Source organism: Opisthocomus hoazin, chromosome 1, assembly GCF_030867145.1.
Source record: "Opisthocomus hoazin isolate bOpiHoa1 chromosome 1, bOpiHoa1.hap1, whole genome shotgun sequence".
In the NCBI taxonomy this organism is placed as follows: Eukaryota; Metazoa; Chordata; class Aves; order Opisthocomiformes; family Opisthocomidae; genus Opisthocomus; species Opisthocomus hoazin.
Window position 1 is genome coordinate 149056045 of NC_134414.1, and position 7135 is coordinate 149063179.

Sequence of the window (7135 nt, forward strand, 5' to 3'; positions counted from 1 at the left end):
CAAGGCAAAACCTGTTGCAGTAGGAAAATTTTCTGATGCTGAAGTACATCCGGCGATGGAAAAGTTGCCCAAGAAAATTACTAGAAGATCTACTGCATAGCATTTACGGAGGGAAAACAAAACCAAAACAACAAAGGACAAATCTGAGCCACATGGAAAGTATAACAGATCTTTGGAGCCACTGTAGACATGATCCAAGGAACTACTTAGGGTGGGAGAAGATGGCAACGTCACTGATAAAACATACCCATTCTTCCCCCACTGCGCACCCTCTAGTCATTGCACCTCCTTCTCCAGGCACACCAGCATTTATGCGACCATAGGATTAACTGGACTGGAGAACAGAAGCAGCTTAAAACTAACTTGGTAAGAAGAGAGTGCTACTTTTCATCTGGATCAGCCCGCTGGCCCAGACCTGCAAGGAGCAGTGCCAATACCCGTGCCAGCGACCAAGGGAAGAGGTGTGATGGGCACAGAAACGGACGGTTTGAGGCTGGGCAGGCAGGTTCTGTCCACTGCAGGGCCAGCCTAAAGTTTTTGTGCGCCCACGCCTCGAGTTACGCTCTGAGGGAACCAAGAGCTGAAAGAGACACATAATTCTAAGGAAGGAAAGCTGCGAGCGAGGATAATGTCACTCCAAACAGAGACGCAAGCAGCATCTGTTGGAAATTGCACTTTTCAGCAACCTTCTTGAAACTCTACTTACTGTATTCGAGTTCTGTGAAACAAATACCCGAGTAAGAAAACCAACAGCAACTGTGATTTTATTTTAAACCACAAGCAAGATCCGGTGCCATGGAGCCCTTTTTCTCTCCAGAGCTTGGCAGTACTATTTTCATACTGTTTTCCCACAGATGTTCTGTAACACGCTAACATTAAAACACTTATCACAGTAATAACCTGAAATACTTCAAAGCCATCAGTAAACTTCATTAAAAAATCCAAAAGACGAAGCAGGAACCAAGACAGTGGAGAAATTCCTAAGACCCACGTGCACTAATTGCTCCCAAGATCACCTCTGAGAAGATACGAAGCCCGAGCTGACGGTCCAGCTTAAGAGATGAGAGACTTCTGTCTCATGCTCAAATTCGAGGGAGCCATCCAGACCGTGATTTAGGAAAACCCCACAAGGTGACTGCACCCACTGCCTGGCTGCCCTTCGCTCTGCTGGCCCAAGTTCCAGGGAAAACCAGAGACACCCTCAGCACCCAACGGCCCTAATAAAAAAGCCCCTCTGTATTCAGCACAGCACAATCCTGGCTCTTCTCGGTCCTGAGAAAAAGCTGTCAGGACCAAAAGGCTTTAACTGCACAGGTGACAGTACAGCAGCTTCAGCCCGGCCCTAGCACTTGTTCTATCCCCAGACAGCTCTCTCCCTTGCCCTGTTCCTCTCCATCCTCCCCATTACTCCCTGTCCCTACTGCCCACCTCCTGCTGCAGGAGAAGAACAAAAGAACCTCTTACATCTGCACAGACAGACACACAGGCGAACAACTGCTCCGCTCACTCTGTGCAGACAGTGCAGTCCAGTCTAGGGGAAGCCCATTTGTGCCGAATAATAGAATTAAAAACAAACAAACATAAAACCCAAATCTCCTTCCCTCCTGCATTTGAAAAGCATTTTATGCTGCTTATTTATTCGCAGAACTCAGCTCTTAAGGTTGGAAAGTAACATGAGTGCAACTTGAAGTTAAACACAAAACCGAAGTTGGTAGATTAGTTGCTGTTGGTTTTGTTGTTGGTTTGGGTTTTTTTTTTTTACTTCTATATGACCATTCACGATAAAGTACTTTCCAGCAGTCCTTAAAACACATTATGTTCCTTCCCCCTTCCCGAAAAAACGCCCCATATTCAGCATCCCTTGGAAGGAATTGTTTAAAGAACTATGTACGTAAGAGAACAGATTACTCGGGGAAACTCCTCGTTTGTTTTTTTGTTTGGTGTTTTTTGTTTTGTTTTTTTTTTTTGCTTTTTTAATTTAAATCCTTTCCAGAGGCCTGCCACCAAAACTCGGCTCTAACTCCGGACCCACCGACCGGGGCGAGCAGCCTCCCCTCCCCGCCGGGCAGCCACCCCGCGACGACCCTCGCACGGCCGCCGGCTCACGCATGGGTTTACGATTTTATTTTTTTCGGCTCGTTTTTCCCCAAAACATCTCCCACCACTGACATTAAAACCTGATCCCCCCAAATAAACCCCCACCTCCGCGGAGGGCGCGGAAAGTTCTGTTTCCCCAGCAGACCCGCCAGCAGCTTCCAGCCGGGGTCCGGGCGGGGGCAGCGGCCAGAGCCCCCCCCCGCGGGTCTCCCCCGCCCCCCGGCCCCCTCTCCCGCAGCCCCCCGCGCCCTTCCGACCCCGCCAGAGCGGCGCGTCCCGACCTGGGGGAGGCGAGAGCGGCTGCTGTTCCGCCGGGGCAGCGGGGACCGGCTCCGCACCCTCCTCCTGCTCCAGGACTTTCTGCCAAAAGAGAAGCGGCGGGGGGGGGGGGGGGGCGGCCGTTACTGCGCGCCCGCCCGGTCCCCACCCCCGAGCCCGCAGGGGCGGGAGGGAGCGGGGCTCGGACCGGGCCGGCTTCTGGCGCGGCGCCGCCGCCAAGTCCGAGAGAAAGAAAGAAAGGAAGGGAGGGAGGAAGGAAGGAAGGAAGGAAAAAAAGTTGCCGGGCAGCCGCGGCCGCCCTCAGGGCTCCCCCTCGCCCGGTCCCGCAGCGGCGGGGAGGGCGCGAACAATGCCGGGGGCGCGGAGCGCGCGCACTCACCTGAGGAGCGCGGCGGGGCGGGGGCGGCGGGCGGGCAGGGGTTCGGGAGGGAAAGGGAGGGCTTTTATTTCCCCTCGGAGTTTGAAAGGAGGAAGTGAGGAATGCGAGGAATGAGAGTTGGTATGAAATGAACGCGGCCGAGGGAGGGGACTGCCGGCTAACGCGGGGCAGAGGCGGAGCCGGGAACAAAACCCGGCGGGGCCGGGCGCTCCCCGGGCGGGGGCCGTGCGTGGCCGGGGCGGGGGGAGGCGGGCAGGGGCCGGAAGAGGGGGGGAGGCGGCGGGGGAAGGCCGCCCCGCACAGCGGGGAGCGGAGGAAGGAAACTCCGGGGAGGAAGGGGCCGGCGGGAGAGCCGGGAGCGGCCGGGACGCCGCCGCCTCCAGCAGTCGGCGGGAGAAGTTGTTGGGGGGCCGGGGGAAGAGCCCTGGGGCTGCCGCCGCTTGCCTGGCGCTTTCGCAGGCGCGGGAGTCCGGCGCTGAGGGGATTCGGCTGGGGGGCGGCGGTCTGACCGCCCCGGGAGCACCCCGGAAAGCAAGGGGGGGGGCTCAGTAGTCGCTTCTGGTCAGTCTTCCACCCTCGTCGCGTTTAATTTTCCTTTGCTTTCTCCTTTGCTTTGTGTTTGGAAATGAGTCGTCGTAAACACCTGAGGAAGCAGGACCGGAATCAAAACCAAGCCCAGAGAACTCAGCCATTTCTGTTTGGAGCGTTTTTCTCTGCCCATGAACCTTTATCCTCCTTTAATTATTTAAATTAATAAATTTAATCATTCACTTGTTTCATTGAAATGAAAATAATTCTCTGCACAACACACCCCAGCTTCAAAATCCCTTTGGTGTATTGTGAGACCTAGAGAGAACTTGACCCTTGGGCTGTCGTGCCAAAATGCAGAATGTCAGACTAAGCAGCCTTACAACACTTTTTCCTCATGGTTCCCTGCTTGTCTGCCTCCTTGTCGTCTCTTGCCTTAAACTCATGTGGAAAATTTGGAGGGAGAATTGAGCATTTTGTGCTGCATAGCACAAGGGGCCCAGACCCAGGTAATACCAGGCAAATAAGTAATAATGCTGACTTGCAAAAGGCAGCATATTGGTATAAAGTCTATTACGCTGTTTTAAGTGCACGAGTACTACAGTTTTAATCACTTTACCTGCAGAAATCATCAAAAGTATCAAAAATTATCTATTTTCCAAGGTGTGCATATATATATATACACACTAGAAAAAAAAAATGACCAGCACAGGAATGCCACCATGCTGCACTAGAAAACGCTGATACGAGACTGACCGCTGCGCTGGGGCTGGAAAGCCACCTCCCCGAAACAACGGCAGTAGTAAACCAGCAAGTTCAGTAAATGTTAACTACATCCTATTAGCAGCTCTGGGCAGCGCAGCTACATCAGCAAAATAAACTTTCTCATGTCTCCAAGCAGGTGACCTTGTCACACATGCCTGGTGTGCACACAGCGACCTGTGGTAGAGTTACGACACAGTTGGCTTTGTTTAAATCTTTGAGATATCAAAGAAATGGATTAAGAAAAACCTCAGCTTTTGGTAAGAACTCAAAGCTAAAAAAGTCCCTAACTCTTTTGGTTGCAGAGAAAGGACTGAAACAGGACCTAAATGTGTCCCAAGGCCTCAGAAACTAGATGGCAAAACCCTTCACCTTCAAAAACTTAGTCTTGGGATGTGGAAGGCCAGCTCCACTTTTTTTTTTTTCCTTTTTAGTTTGGCAGTGCTGAATATAACCGATGCTGGTGATCCTTCTGAATACTTTTCTTTGTAAGGCAATGCAGCAATCATTTTATTTTATGAATGCTTAAGAAAAAAGTTTTCTGATACAGCTGTAGGAATCAAGAGTACATACAATATAAATAAAATGAAGTTACAAAATTCAATGAAATTATTTTGTGCGTCATTTTTTTGTTAAAGCCCTGCAATGATCTAATTTAGCCACTGTTTCTACTAAGCCATGTGTAAAAACATGTAATTCAATGAAAAACAAATCTATGTTAAAGGTAGCTCACTTATCACATGTGTTCAATGTGAATTCTGGGCCAGCTCTCATGATTATGTGACTGAACTGTTGTTTTGCTCCCGTTTCCCCACAGAATTAACACCGCTCAAAGAGAAGGAGTTGAAACCTATTCCTTCCTGTGAATCATCACACGAATTGTTTGCAGGACTCCAGTCAATCACAGATGGAAACCCACTCAAGAGAATAGAGGGGGTTTGGTGGTGTTTATTGGTTAGGGTTTTTTTCTTTACTGGTGGTAATGTGGAAGCAAACTATTTTGCTACGAAACAGAACAGAAAGCAGAGCGAGTTGGGCAAGCTGATCAGACTTAATTCTCCAAACCTACCTGTATGCTATCAGAATCATTTTGATATGCAGCTTTTAAAATAAAGTCATTTTTCACAGCAAAATAGTATTACTTTTCCTTTGATATATAAAGGACTCAATTCAGTGTTAAAAAAAAATTAATCAATCCTTTGTAATTTTAAGCTGGTTTGTTGCAGACAGTGCAATGGTTCGCCTTGTTTGGATATGTTTGGATATGGGAATTTAATAAAAGTAAATGACCACCAATTCCATCCTCTAAAATACATTCACTCATTCATATGTTCTCTAAATTAAATGTTAAATTACCAGAGTAGGTTATAGTGATAGTAGCCTTTACCTTAATGCATTTTGGTGAAGTCAGTTTGCTTCTGGATTTTTCTCCCACATTGGGACCAACGAACCAACCTCCAGCTTCCACTGGGGAAAGAATAATTCCATAGAACACGTTAAGGGATGGAATGAGAAGACAAAATCCCCATGGACTGTACAGTTCAAGAGATACAAGAGTAACAATAGGTACAGGGCCTCTCCTTTCATGGCAGGGCTTTTAATTCTTACCCCTTTGCAGCTGTAGCAGGCTCTTTTTCCCTGCTAGTAAGGAAGCCTGTGCTCCAGCACTGCTTTTCTATTCGTCTTCATAACTATACGCTGGGCCAAATCTCTTGGCCCTGGGACACTTCAAGCGTCTGTCTTAGTTCTGGGTTTCAGCTGTAGTAGTTCCAGTCTGCAGCTATGTACAACGGTTTGACACCGTGGAGGAAAATACGAGATTCCTGACTCTGTCAGAGAAGGAATCTGTCTATGGTTCAGTTTCATGAGACTTTGCACAAACTCTTAGCTCTTGACCTGTAAACCACGGGGAAGGCTTTGCTTGCCTTCTGTACCAGGGACAGGAAACCTAATTCAACGTCAACTGAGAGATTCACAGAGCTATTACTACCAGCAAGTAGAGGAGCACACTAGGTATATTTTTGTATTTATAAATATACTTTTTTAATATATAAAGATCTATAATATAATTTTGTTACTACAAAACCCCCTGTCCTACTGCTACCAAATTCAGCAGCAAAACTTCAGTGGTAGTGGGACTGAGCCCTAAAAGAGCAAGAAATTATTTGCCATCTTTTATGTTTGTGAGCCAAGGAGCTTATAGCAGCCTAGGAGCTGTTTTAGTCTGCTAGGCCTCCCTTTAGGATTCATATTTAACAGTTTAATATGCTTCCTTCTTTAAGATCTCTTCAGGATTTCAAGAACGTTACATTTGTATGTATGCAAATAATATTACTGGACTAACAACAAATGCCCAGCAGTATTTCCCACTCAGTCTTCTCTCCCAACTAAACCTAATTTGGCTCAGATGAAGATAATGGAGGAAAAACAAAAAGTGATATACAGCCAGCATGAAGAAAGAATTGGGCCTACACACTGAGAGCTGTATCAGTTTCTGATTATCACCACCACTCTATCTCCTCATACTGAGGTTCATACTTCTCCCAGTGGAAACAGGGAAAAAACACTTCAACTTGGTATTCCTCTTAGCCTTGTATTATTTCAGTTCTTGACTCAAAAATATATGGTATTGTACTTCAGCAGTAGAATGGGTTCAGACGGATGGTAGGAAAATGCACACGGAACCATCTCAAAAGCCCAGCTGGACACTGGGAGAAACATTAAAAACATGGGGCAGAGAAAAGCGAATCAAACGGGAACCAAGAACTACACAAGAAGACCTGCTGATGGGGAAAAAAAAGAGTTTTAGAGAGACTAACCTTACATTTATTCCCAGACTTATAGTGTATGAAAAAAAACCCCCCACAAATGAAGATAATTGAGAATTACAAAGGAAAAGGGAGAGTAAGAAGAGAGATGAGAGATGACAGGAAGAAACTGAGGTAGTATCTCTAGTACAGGAGGAACAAAGAACATCCACAAGTGACAGCAAAATCCTACAAAAAAAAACTCATTTAGAATGAATAATTTTTTTCAATATATAAATTAGTTTATTTTCATTTAGATATAAAAGTTATAAATACAACCCAT

The 7135-nt window shown here is 47.1% G+C and overlaps 1 protein-coding gene across 1 annotated transcript in view; it reads right to left on the reverse strand.

Moving 5' to 3' along the window:
* TEAD4 (TEA domain transcription factor 4) overlaps positions 1 to 2442 on the reverse strand; it is a 62150-nt gene extending 59708 nt beyond the window's left edge. Inside the window, exon 1 of the mRNA XM_075440983.1 lies at positions 2379 to 2442. The gene's annotated coding sequence lies outside the window, so the exon portion shown is untranslated. The remainder of the gene's footprint in view (positions 1 to 2378) is intronic.
* Between the last annotated feature and the right edge of the window lie 4693 nt (positions 2443 to 7135).